The 14,809-nt window shown below is 33.4% G+C and overlaps 1 long non-coding RNA gene across 1 annotated transcript in view; it reads left to right on the top strand.

The window, feature by feature from the left end:
• LOC149484244 (uncharacterized) overlaps window positions 1-14,809 on the top strand; it is a 135,245-nt gene that overhangs the window by 55,831 nt on the left and 64,605 nt on the right. Inside the window, exon 2 of the long non-coding RNA XR_016316416.1 lies at window positions 8,050-8,085. This is a non-coding gene — a long non-coding RNA (uncharacterized LOC149484244). The remainder of the gene's footprint in view (window positions 1-8,049; window positions 8,086-14,809) is intronic.

The following is a 14,809-nucleotide window of genomic DNA, read 5'->3' as shown; positions in this document are numbered from 1 at the left end:
CATGCCTATCAGTTTTTTACCGCTTGCACTTCGGGGAATGTGCAACGGAGCTGCATAATCTAATTCCACCCTCCCCTTTCCACCACAGAACATCTCGACGCGCGCTTGGCTTCCATCCCTTCGTAGTTGATGTACCTTTTTTGCGCACAAAACGGTTTCAGAACTCTTTTATAAACCGAACAGCGAGGGACTGGAACGCCTTGCCCGCGTCTGTCTTTCCAGAAACCTATAATCCGGATCTGTTCAGGGTAAAAGTGAATAGGCTCTTTCTAGGCAGGCATGCTCATTCATAGACTGCATCACTACTTACCATCAGGTAGGATGCAGTCAAATGCCTGGCTATCTTTAATAAAAAAAAAAAAAAAAAAAAAAAATTTAAACAGTTTACTACATTCATAGTCATCAATACCAGTATTACAAAAATAAATAATTTCTTGGACCACAAACACTTAAAAAATTTTAATGATTTCCGACATTAAAATACACGATTTTAGTACTCAGACATTTTATATCAAACAATAATTTGTCTACTTGAATTTAAAACTTAAAGGCGGTCAAGACATTATTGGTTAGATTACCTAACAGATGACCTAAATCTTTTTATTTTTATGTTGTTTACAGAAAATCGAAAAGAATATACTTTACGTAAATTGAACGTCATACTTGTAACTTAATGTAAATTCAGGTTTAGTAGCTGTCTCTTGTATACTATTGACCTAAGTGATGTATGTTTACATTGACTTGTTTTGTTTAGATATTATTATTATTTTTTAATTCAATTACACACATCGTAAAAAACAATACATTCGTGAATATTGTTTTTTTACAAATGAATCGTTTATCAACGCGATTACGTCCATTGTAAAGTATTTATTCAACGTCTGAATATTTATAAATGTTGTATTTCTCATTTTTAACGGTTTACAATATTTAAGTATAAGCGAAGTTTTCAAATAGTGAATCGTAAAATTTTGATCAATAAATAACGAAACATTGATGTATCCAAAACTATTAAGCCAATATAATTCATAAAATAGATACAGTGGAATCCGTTTATAATGACATCGAAGGGAATCGACAAACACGTCATAATAAGCGGACGTCATACAAAGCGTTATGTGAAATGAAAAATCTTTTTTATCTAAATATGTATGTATTTAAGTATTTTAATACAGAAACATAGTATACTTGCATATGTATACGTACATATTAAATCAAAATCAAAATTGCACGTAATCAGCAGATTATTATAATAACACATACAAGTGTATTTTTTTACTGTACGTACACTGTAATTTTTGTCTGCTTTTGTTTTTTCATTTTATTGTAAAAACAGTCTCTAATACAATTGTGTATAGAAGACATAGCTTTGGTCAAATAATCATTTTCAATATTGCTGTGAACAAATCGTGATAATAATTCTGCAGCTTTTAATGCCTCTTCTGCGGTAGGTAATGGTGATTCCTCGACTTCCTCTTCCCCATCACTTTCCAGTTGTTCCTTAGCACTAATGTTCTGTACGATATTTTCATCGGTGGGTTCTTCGGATGTGATGAGATCGCTATCAATGACGACATAATCTTCCCACATTTCCGTGTAAGAATCATGCCGGTCATTATAACCAGACATAATTTATTAAAAATGGGTCATAATAAGCGGCATGTCACTGTAAGGGAATAGTCCGGGATACATCGCCCATTTTTGCAAGTGATTACTATCAAGCTAATTTTTCGTGAGTAGCTTTATTTTGATGAGATGCCCAATAATTTCATGTACGAAACTCTCGATTGTGGTAGCTAACAGAGGTAACAAGGATAAAAATTTTTGATTTGACGGTTCTCAAATATTTATTACGCAATTTGTAGGACAATATGTCTGTTGAATTATATAAGTATTAAATAAGTGAAAATAAAAAAATCTGCTGGTTAGTAATCATTTATGATGACTTCGTTATCGATACACATTGGAAAGGGGGACTCTTTGATCAAACCATAGATTTTGTAGGACAAATATTTTTTCGAATAATTTAGATAATTATCTTGAGATTGAACAAAAAAAAAACATTCAGTTAGTAATTAATATTTGAGAACCATCAAATCAAAATATTTTATCCTTGTTTCCTCTGGTAGCTACCACAATCGAGAGTTTCGTACATGAAATTATTGGGCATCTCATCAAAATAAAGCTACTCACGAAAAATTAGCTTGATAGTAATCACTTGCAAAAATGGGCGATGTATCCCGGACTAGAAGTCAATATATCCGACTTTTTATAAAGAATTTTATATGAAAACCAAACTTCGTAGTGCAATTACGTCATAATAACCGGTTGGTCAATATAGGCGGAGTCATAATAAACGGATTCTACTGTAATTATAGAGCTCTACAACTTTATAACTTGACTCGCATCTGCACATTGCTTTGCCTACCTTAATATATTCGAAGTCTGAGGAGTTAATTCTTAATGTAGTTTTAAATAAAAGTACCTCTAGTAATTCTGGAGCTGTCTGCTCCAAGAAACGTGCTTTAATTTGAAGTTAGTGAAATAGAAAATGAAATGAGACATCACGCAGGTGAGCTAGAAAGATCTGAAGGCAGGGCTGGATTGGAGCGCTGTGTATTTTAATGATCTAAAAGATTCGTGACGTTCTAAAACTTATAATTGAATATATTATGCAACATTCACTTTACAATATGCATTGACATACGACAATTGCTGCTGGGCATCAAGCACTTTTTTATCTTAAGTTCTAAACAATACCTATGTACAGATAAATCACACTGACTTTTCATATGAACTAACCTACGATAGTACCTACTCGTGATGATACTTACAATATACATTTCTTTGGATGAACTAATTATATTCACTGCCACGATTCTTTACATGTATTTCAATTGGCACAATGGCATACTGGAGAGCTTACTACGATTCTGTCTGAGTGTCGTGTCGTTTTTTCCACGGAAATCCGTCCCTGTTCAAAGGGCGTAAGTTAAGAACATTGAACCGAATTCTTAGAAAATCTAGATAGAGTTGGCACGCTCCGTGACCGAAATTAGTGTGGCGAGGGATATGAAATTACGCAGCAATTCTTTTCGTAAATTGTCGAATTTAATTTGTAAGAGCCATTCGGATTCGTGGAACTTTTAAATTGCAATGTTTACTGGTAGAAATGGGGGTGTGTCGTGGAGCTAATTTGCTGAATTTTTCAAAGAATTCTCTGTATTCGTTTATGAAGTAATTGTACACGCATAGGACGAAAAGTACGCCATTTTATTAATAGGTATAATTTGTCTTAATATTTCTGATTCTACCGTCACTACCTACACTATTAGATACATATTTCACTATTATATCTTTCTATTTTAAGGATTGTTCGGAAGAAGTGTCCAAAAATAATTTCCCATTTTTCTGGTTTGTGCCTTATCATGATATTGTATCAAAATTGTGCTTATTCTTTTACTTATAAAACATTTACTGGCATCGATTTACAGTCGGATAAATGGAGTGTTATAATTATTTGGGAAATGGTCTATTCAGTGTGTAGGCGGACTTATCGGTAACTTTTGTTACAAGCAATATAAAAATAGCACAAGATTTCTATTTTATATTGGATAAGAATCATCTAAGTCTATTTTTAAACGGTTTAAGTTGACCTATGTGAATTGTGCATAACGCATTGGATTCCCGTATCTATATGGGACTAATGCATTTTATATCTTCTCAATCAATCAAATATATTCATACATAATACGACAATTTTAAACATGTGGAGAGCACCTAAAGAATACATCAAAACTCTGTACCTACTTTTGTCTGTTGTGTATGATTTAAAGCTAATTTTATTCTTTTCAAAACATAAGCAGTTCACACGTAATAATTAGGTATATCGGTAAGATCTTAATATATGTATATACATGCATAGAAACATTTCAGTCACAAAGCACTGACATACAGCAACACAAGTGGTAAAACCTAAATATAAATGTGTACGTAAAATTGATAAGATCTAAATATCTATACCTTCATGTATTCCTAGTCAAAAAGTACTATCATAGACACACAAATGCTAAAACTTAAAGAAAATATTAAATATCTATACTGATATTATAAAGAGGAAAGGTTTGTAATTATGTATGTACCTATGTATGGTTTTCACGCATAAACTACTGAACCGATTACAATGAAACTTAGCACTCATATCGAGGGTAACTTGGATTAACACATAGGATAGGTTTTATCCCGGAAATCCCACGGGAATGGGAACTATGCGGGTTTTCCTCTGAAAACGCGGACGAAGCCGCAGGAGGAAATCTAGTTTAATATTATAATTTTACGTACAGAAATGGGTAAGATCTTAATTACATCTAAACCTTCATGTATTCCTAGTAAAAAAGAACTATCATGCAGTTATATACAAATGGCAAAACTTAAAGTAAATATGGCTACGTGGGGTCCTTACAGTCCTGGCAGTTGGCGCCGCACTGCGAACTGCATTGCACCATAATCCCCTGCAATGGATTTGTTGTAGGCTGGGTAATTTGTAGGTACTGGTTAAGTAATGGGTTAGGAAGACTGGATTGTTTTGTGTTCGTTTTTTGATGTAGTGGGAGAGACTTATAGTAGGGTAAAGTAGTGTTTCGAACGTAGTTCATGGAATGTTTTATGTGGATGCCGAGGGGATTGTTTATTTTTATAATATTTTTGTGAGATTTTAAATTGATTAGTTACTGTTGGATCGAGAAATTGCGAAGAAAAACGTCAGATTATTTGGTGTAATTATAATTGGGTAAATAAAATCATAAAAATATGTTCGTTTTTCGGTTATAATAATCCGATTCTGTTAATAAGTTTTTTTTGTTTGTATTGTCAAGTGACACGTCAGTGATTTAACAATATAGGTATTTCATTATCATTCATCATCATTCCATGACGTTATCACAGAATACAAAATAGTAGCTAAACGCTACAGAACGGACACTCTCCGCCTCCCGCCAAAATTAAACTTACCTCACCCCCGCGCGATCAGACATAAAATGGGCCATATTTTTCTGCAAGGACGATACGCAACGAAGATTGACAACATTAATCAAATTGACTTAAAGTAATTTTATTATTTTGGATTTGTGATTATCGTTTTTCGTAGAAAATGGTTAGATATTGTGCTGTTTACGGATGTATTTCATCAGAAAAACGCGAATTTTTTTTACGCTAGTCACAAATGTGCCAACCATAAAGCGTTAACACACACATTTGCAGTCTCTACAGTGTGACTGTCAAAACGATCATTTTGTATGGAGTGTCCGGGGTGTGACGTTATATTATAACTAGCAATGCCCTGCGGTTTCACCCGCATAGATAGCGATATCGTTACAGTGAAAAGTCTACTATAGGTCGGACTATGGGTTAATTTTTAATCACATGAAAATCACCTTTACCCCGTCCCGCACTGCGGCCTTTCTTTTTTTTTTGTTTTAGTGGGGAAATCTTTCATAGATACCCACGGCCTCCGGGGGAGGGGCCGTGGGTTATGTCGGATTCCTACCGACCAAAACCCCACTGTGTTCCGTCAAGACGCATATTGGTAGAATTCCTCCGTGACCCCCGCACTACGGCCTGCTCGAACAGTATACCTACTATTTTCTGTAGATTGACACTTTTAAAAATTCGTTATATCTTTTGAATGGAATATCCAATTCTTTTCATTTAAAAAGTATTTTGCTGGTATTGAAACAGTCTATAATAAAACATCATTTAATGGGATAAGGATTAATATATGTGTATGGATAACATGGTTTGATTACTGTCGGCACTTCTATTTACTTTGAAAACGTAAAAAAGTTGTTGTAGTAACATAACTACTGAAGATGGACATATGGTATCGCGGACTTTCTTGTAGATATTGATCCATTCTATAATACCGTAGAACATTTTTTTGTTCTATCTTCAATAGATTCCGCAGCGCACGCGATGACAGAAGTTTTATTGAGGATTTTTTTACACCTTGGGTTACATTATTGCATTTTTGGTAAGGATCTCTAATTTTTTTGAAAATGCAATATAGCCTATGTTGCTCAGTAAAGATGCAGCTTTCTAATGGTGAAAGAATTTTTGAAATCGGTCCAGTAGTTTATGCGTGAAAACCATACATACATACATACATACATACATACATACTTACAAACTTTTCCTCTTTATAATATTAGTATAGATTGTATGGGACTAGAAAATATCCACTAGTCAGTGAAATAACTTTCCATCAGTTGTACGATTAATCACGTTTGTCGTGTATTTTGTTCCCGAGAGAATCTACGTAATTTTGTTTGTAATGTGCCATTTCACATATTCGAATGTAGTCAATTTAATAGATCCCAATAGACTTATGTTTATAATATAACAATGAACATGAAAAAGTCAATTATTTCATCGTTTATAAGGATTTTACTAAAATGTTTCGTTGTTTTGGCGCTTTATGATTTAATTAGTGTCGTAGTGAGTTAGTTTATATTTATATTTTATTGAAATAAATGCGTGTATTGAATATGTATATTAAGGGAACTGTCTAAACCCTATATTATGCAGTCTCTATTTAATAGAATCTTGGTAGGTATTTATTTAACTAGTTTAATATAGAAGTTCACTTATAGAATGATTCATTATTTCTGCCATGGATTCAATATTTTTTAATCACTAGAAAATAGCCGTATCGAGCGGCTAGTGTTAGTAATTGTCAAATTCACAGTACAATATATCATACTGTTTTGAGGATGACGCACTATAGGGCGAAAGGTGAACGAAAATTAATAGTTGATCTGTTGTCGAACTTACTATTAAATAGGTACAAATAATACATAGTTACCGGCACGCAATCTAAGTAGGTACGATTTATAACAGGTCGATGCACCGAGATTTTAGTTGAGATAACTTTTTGTTTTGCTAATGGTTACACGATATTTTGATATCGTAATGGCTACTTACGGATCGGGCAAAAACACCGGCCATTTGAATATATTTACATATATTCGTTTGGCTTTTGAATGCAGAATAGAATTACATTTTTGGAATGCGTTTTAAATGCCATGTAGATTGTAGAAGTTAGGAAACGTTATGAATATTTTATTCTGTTTTTCTTCTTTGAGTTGCCTTGTTTTTGCTCACCCACATTTTGTTTTATTTCTTTCCTTTGCTGTAAAGGTTGCCTGGTAGAGATCGGTACCTAGGGATAAGGCCACCCTTTGCTTTTTTAAATTTATTGTCTATATTGCTTTTTGTTTTATTTCTATAGCAATAAAGGATTTTCATTTCATTTCAACGTTGTATAGTTAAAATACTAGACTAATACTAATAATATTTAAATAGAGATTGTATACATTATCTATAATTTGTATACAGAATTGGTCGCTATGCCCTGATAAGGCGGTATTAATGTATTATCACTTGTTAAAAATAATTCATCATAACATATCGTTTATAATAATATAAACCGAAACTATTATTTTTATATGCCTACAATAGAAAGATGTATGATTGCATGGCATAATAGGCATTAAGGAATACGTATTTAATTATTTTACCCAATTATTTTAAACGCTATTTCATAAGTAATGTTATGTAATTCAAATTTAAACCAACATTATACCGAAAAAGTGTTCTTAGCAAAAACAACATTCACGGCATAACGTACATAAAGACAAGACTATATTATGATCATATTATGATCATATATTATGTAAAGAAAACTTCCCATACACAATCACTACATATTATACAACAAAGTCGCTTTCTCTGTCCCTATGTCCCTTTGTGTGTTTAAATCTTTAAAACTACGCAACAGATTTTGATGCGGTTTTTCATAATAGATAGAATGATTCAAGAGGAAGGTTTTAGTATATAATTTATTAGGTTTAAGTCAACGCGGGCAAAGCCGAGGGCAGAAACTAGTACATTATAAGCCTTGACCATATGAATTGTGTTGTATTTCCACACCAATGCGATTTAAGCGTTAATCGTTAATTGATTTGTTTGTAAAATTCCATGTTCTCATTTCAGATTGGTCGGGTTCGTCAGCCGATAGCCGTTGATACCGTGAGTACTGAAATAGTTTGATAATTCTTTCGTTGCTATGCGACCACGTAGGTACAGCTACGTAGGTGCGTGTCAACGGCCTACGTTTGGCTTTAGATTACGTTGCACGTTGTGCTAACAATTGTATTGGAAACTGTAATAGGGTAAATGAGAGGAGGACAGGATAGTTTGGGGGTAGTAGATGTATGTGCTATGGACAGCTACATTATTATAGTCTCTTAGTTTTTGTTAATAGTTAGTACATTATGTATTAGTGCGACCACGTAGGTACGTAGGTAGGTGCGTGTCAATGGCCTACGTTTGGCTAATGTTTAGTTTACGTTGCGCTAAAAATTGTATTCTATACTGTAATAGGGTAAATGAGAGGAGGACAGGATAGTTTGGGGGTAGTAGTATGTGTGTTATGGACAGCTATATTATAGTCTCTTAGTTTTTGTCAATAGTTAGTTGGGTACATTACGTATTAGTGCGACTACGTAGGTACGTAGGTAGGTGCGTGTTAACGGCCTACGTTTGGCTAATTTTTAGTTTATGTTGTGCTAAAAATTGTATTGGAAACTGTTATAATAGGGTAAATGTGTGGATGATGGATGATAAGATGTAATATAATATTTTATTGAATCAGACTTTCTTGTTACTGCAAAAGGTTGTGAGGGTGATTTAAGATTGTCTTTCATGCCTAAACTACTGTTTTTATAGTAACTAAAATATACTTCAAATTAGACACTTTAGTGAACGAGTCAGAGTTATGCATAATATCAGGGACATATTTAAACTAATAAAACTTGTAACTTGTAAATAGTTAATAAAATGATGCTTCACCTAAAATCGAATTAGTTGCAACTAGGGAATCCAATCCCGCAAACGCGGGATCCCGCTAATGCGGGATCCCGCACCTTTTTTGCGGGATCAAAAATGCGGGATTACTCATGCGGGATCCCGCACGTTCGCGGGATTGAAAAAAGTAAGAAAAATAGGGATGATCGGAACTATTATCGGACGGAACAGAACGTAATCAATGTCAGTTCCAGTACTCTATGACTGGGGATTCCCCTACGGCGCACGGGGATTTAACTTTGCGCGTACTGAATGGGTGGCAGAGTCTAGAGCTGCTGTGCGTGTACCCACTCGAGATAATTCAACTGATTTGATATTGACACTTTTTGAATGTGGAGGGAATAGGGGGAAGTATTTGGAAGCTGTTTATACTTATGTAAAGTCAATTCCGCCTACAAGTGTGGAAGCCGAGCGTGCTATTTCCGCCGCTGGCTATTTATGCAACAAGATAAGATCAAAAAACAAATCTAAAAGATGAAACGTTAGATACTTTATCATTTCCTCGAAAGTATTTTCAAAAAAAAAAAATAAGCTGATTTTAAATGCCTCTAAAACCAATGAATATGTTCTATTTCAATTAAAAATATAAATATGAAACGTGAAATATTGTGAATATTGTATTGTCTTAAACATCATTATATTTAATCCATACTAATATTATAAATGCGAAAGTAACTCTCTGTCTGTCTGTCTGTTACTCAATCACGCCTTAACTATTGAACCAATTTGCATGAAATTTGGTATAGAGATATTTTGATACCCGAGAAAGGACATAGGATAGGTTTTATCCCGGAAATCCCACGGGAACGGGAACTATGCGGGTTTTCTTTGACTGCGCGGGCGATGCCGCGGGTGGAAAGCTAGTTTATAATATACTTAAGTGATAACTTTGCTTCATGTTGATAAGAATAATTAAAAATAATTTGGAAAATCCAAAAGTGCACGCCTCATAATTTTTTTTAATAAATATTTATTAATTATTATTTTTGTTTATTTAATAACAATTAAACCACATCGAATCAGACCCTGAAAAATGAAAGGGTTCTATTCCTGAGCATACTCAAGCGTAAGAGAAAAAAAAAGACTCGATTAGTAAAGTATTTCGGTCGCTATCGTGTTAACAAGAAAAAGGATCCGCACATACAGACACACGGACGTCCAAGACAGAACTTTTTTAAACTGTTTTTTAACTAGTTTAAATAACAAAAATGACATCAAAAATATCATGAACGTTAAAAATGGTGTTTTTTCTTAATATGTGTGTGTATGTATTATCTTACAAGTGCAATGTATGATACATAAAGACATTTTAAGTTTGAAAAATCAGATGTTTTGCGCGAAGTGACAGTAGTACCCACCTCAACGCTTCGCTTATGAGGCGTGCAATATTTGTGTGTATTTTCTTTCTTTAAATTACATGAAACAAAAATAATAATAATTAAAATCAATCCCGCAAATCCCGCGGGATCCGCGGGATTGATGATCTTAATCCCGCAGGCTTGCGGGATCGCGATTTTGATGCGGGATTGGATTCTCTAGTTGCAACTACCCTGAAAAAGTATGACGTCATACCGTTGCATTGGGTGTTTTTTATCGCGTCGGCAATCTGCGATAATATCGAGCAATAAATCAGAGCGGGTGCAAATTTGAGCCCTTGCCCCGGTATTGTTCTGCGTGATGGATGGTGTGGGGTCACGTGGTCGAACGAGTTTATTAGTGTTACGTCTCTGTTTAGGTGTGGGTATAAAACACCCGTTCATACATAAGGTTGCTTGTTAATAATATTGGTAGTGTGTGATAGTATGATAAGATTATTTAAAAATAGCTATTGGTTATTTCTTTTAATAATAATTAGCTTTTCTATTATGATGTACTTATATGTTATACATAGGTAATATATAACACAAAGTATCAAACACTTATTGCCACAGTTTTATAAACCTTGACGTCGATAAAAGAAGCAGTATGCAGAGAATGATAATTGACGATTATTATTAAAAAATACAGTCGAAAATTAAAGTAAACTTATCCTCATTATATCACATTTTAAAAAACGAAAGAACCTGCGCACACCAACTAGTACAACATTCCACAGTAAAACAATGCGCCAAGTTATAAATTAAATTTCCCCTTCAAGCTGTAACTAAGATTAACTCATTGCACACTTTATGTTACGACTGTACCTGTCGCGGCTATGACGAGAAAACCATTATTAATAAATAATAATTGCTAGGAAACATAACTTGTCTGTACCGCTGTAAACAGTAAATCACAAACGTTATAGTTGGAATGCTGGATGCAAGGTTTATTGGAGTGTTTGTATGTTAAGGACGCTGTCACAAATCTGCGTTACTCAAATTTAGGTATCTAACGACGTAACTTTGTTCGCGGCAATATCACGCTCACGTAAACATAGCGCATTCCATTTTATAGACCATCTTCATACTTGATATTATTTTTAATTTTTGATATTATGTATTTTTATTGAAATTGATTCCAGAAGATTACTAGGAACTTTAAAAATTCATTTTGTTACTTTTATTAGTAGGTACGATCCTAATAAGTATGTTAGTATATTCAAACAACTTAAAAAAGTGTGACTATTTTACATCATTATTTCATTGAATAATAAACTATGAATTGTATACAATATCAAAGCTTTTTAAGAAATGTAGAATTATTATCATACATATGATGTTACCGGCACTGTATTAAATCCGGCATTGTATACAATTCTTAGTAAATGTATGTTATTCCGAAAAATAGTCGGAAATGAAATAAATTATAGGTATTCGTCACATAACACATTACCTAGGATACTCTTAAATCTGAACTTTTCCTACGTAGCAAACACATTTGCAAGTGTGGGTAGTTTTTGGGGTAGCTATTAACCAATATGAGGTCAAAACTAAAATCCAAGATGGCGCCGAAGAAAATTTTACATCTTTACGTCATGGGTGTCATTTTCAAGGTTTTGGAGTAGCTCTTAACAAATATGAGGTCAAAACTAAAATCCAAGATGGCGCCGACGAAAATTTGACTTTTTTCGTGATGGGTGTCATTTTCATGGTTTTTGGGGTAGCTATTAACGAATATGAGGTTAAAACCAAAATCCAAGATAGAGCCGACGAAAATTTGACTTTTTTCGTGATGGGTGTCATTTTCATGGTTTTTGGGGTAGCTATTAACGAATATGAGGTTAAAACCAAAATCCAAGATGGCGCCGACGAAAATTTGACATCTTTTCGTCATAGGTGTAATTTTCTTAATAATAAAGAAGTAAACTAAAATAAAATAACAAAGATTTTCGTCGGCGCCATCTTGGATTTTATTTTTGACCTCATATTGGTTAATAGCTACCCCAAAAACCATGAAAATGACACCCATGACGAAAAGATGTAAAATTTTCGTCAGCGCCATCTTGGATTATAATTTTGACCTCATATTCGTTAATAGCTACCCCAAAAACCATGATTATGACACCCATCACGAAGAAAAGTCAAATTTTCGTCAGCGCCATCTTGGATTATAGTTTTGACCTCATATTCGTTAATAGCTACCCCAAAAACCATGAAAATGACACCCATGACGAAAATATGTCAAATTTTTCGTCGGCGCCATCTTGGATTTTAGTTTTGACCTCATATTGGTTAATAGCTACCCCAAAAACCATGAAAATGACACCCATGACGAAAAGATGTAAAATTTTCGTCGGCGCCATCTTGGATTATAATTTTGACCTCATATTCGTTAATAGCTACCCCAAAAACCATGAAAATGACACCCATCACGAAAAAAGTCAAATTTTCGTCAGCGCCATCTTGGATTATAGTTTTGACCTCATATTCGTTAATAGCTACACCAAAAACCATGAAAATGACACCCATGACGAAAATATGTCAAATTTTTCGTCGGCGCCATCTTGGATTTTAGTTTTGACCTCATATTGGTTAATAGCTACCCCAAAAACCATGAAAATGACACCCATGACGAAAAGATGGCAAATTTTCGTCGGCTCCATTTTGGATTTAAGTTTTGTCAAATTGCTTTACCCCACCAATCCGTTCAACAACCCATAAAAAAAGAGGATCTCAGTCAACATAATTTTTAAAACATAATTTTAAATTACAAATAACTGGAATATGAAACTTATACAGTTTACTCTTATAAAGTATCAAATATTTCAAATCACGAAAACGACAGTATACGCACAATAATCTTTTTCTAATTCGTTTTTATTTTTGGGACGAGGAGCGATACACCCGTCCTTCCAAGAGCGCTTCTGAGCGCGGTCTGACGACCCGCGAGAGCAAAATGTATGAAGAAATCGACAAGTATTTTTAATTTAGCTTATAATTGAAATAAAATTTTGATTTAGATACAAAAAAATTATCACAATCTATAAAGGACTATATATCCCTCAATAATTTATAGGTAAGAAGATAGATTAGGCTTTTAATTTTCTTAAAAGTGTACCGGTTTAGACCCCATTTTTTTGCATTTTATGCCATCATTGTGCTGGGAAAATCGTATTTCAGTGACAATTTTGTATGACGTCGTACAATTTTTATAAGATGATCGTAGAACTGAATATATTATCTTTAAATTAAGATATTACTTTGTTCTCACGTGTAAGTACTTTGAGTTAAAATTGTACCGTAAAATAGCGGTTTTTGTTAAAAATCTGTTATAGCACCCTTAATCTAAATATCTATGTTTAGATCAACACATATTATGTATTGTATCATTCATGGGAGTGATTAATGTTAAATTTTTGGATATTTATCGTGATATTTTATAAAGTTTTTTTGTCATTTACCTCATAAGGTAAAGTACTACTGGTCCGATTTGAAAAATTATTTCGGTGTTAGATAGCCCATTCATTGGGGAAGGCTATTAATAGGCTATATTATATCATCACGCTTAGAATAACAGGAGCGGAGGCACGCGGGTGAAACCGCGGAGCGCAGCCAGTTTGTAATAATATCGGAATAATCGCCTGTGCACACTTAACGATTACCTACACCCTCTATATGTATTAGCAAGATATAGAGCACGGCGTCATATCTTTCAGTTGTGCCAACCGTAAGCAGACATATGTCAAAAATGTAATTGTCATAAAGACGTTGATAGTGACGTTCCATACTTGATACAGGGAAATATCGATAGTTGGAATTACAAAGAATTGTAACGTATGGATTGTTCTAATACTTAATAATTATTATAACATGTAATTATTCTGTCATGACAAGCTTATGATCACGTAAAGGTTAAATATAACTAGGTAGAAATTTTATGTACTAAGACATAATTTATGATTAAAATCATCCACATATTTAAGGGAACTTTCGTCGTAAGACTATAAGACTCAGCTTACAGCAGTGTTTAAGATTCAGGCATATAATCATACCAACAATGTTGTTAATATTTTACATGAGGAACAAACTTACAAAGTACTTGACATACTGATTATCGATTTACAAATTCCATTTTCCTAACGATTACGTAATCTTTTTTTTATTTTCTATTATAAATTATATTTATTTTATAACTATCTTTGTCACATAAATTTCTTTATTATTGGAATCCATATCTAATGGATTTTTATTTTTGGTATCATATCTGTGAGGAATTTGCGATTTATATTTAAATTAGGTTATTTTTGATAATGTGTGTGTTTGTAGTTTTTTTATTTATAGTATATTATAAGTATGAGAGTATTATTATCTTTAATATGAGGATATATTTTTTAGTTTTTTGATTGAAAATAAGTTAGGTCGATTTTGAAAATTATTTTATCGATACCAAGCAAAGCTTGTACCATCTATACTAATACATAATTATTATAAAGCTGAAGAGTTTGTTTGTTTGAACGCGCTAATCACAG

This window comes from Colias philodice, chromosome 12 (genome assembly GCF_061535455.1).
Source record: "Colias philodice isolate Cphi_HAF_F1 chromosome 12, ilColPhil1 Martin Lab GWU primary, whole genome shotgun sequence".
NCBI lineage: Eukaryota > Metazoa > Arthropoda > Insecta > Lepidoptera > Pieridae > Colias > Colias philodice.
This window is presented reverse-complemented; position numbering and strand designations above follow the sequence as displayed.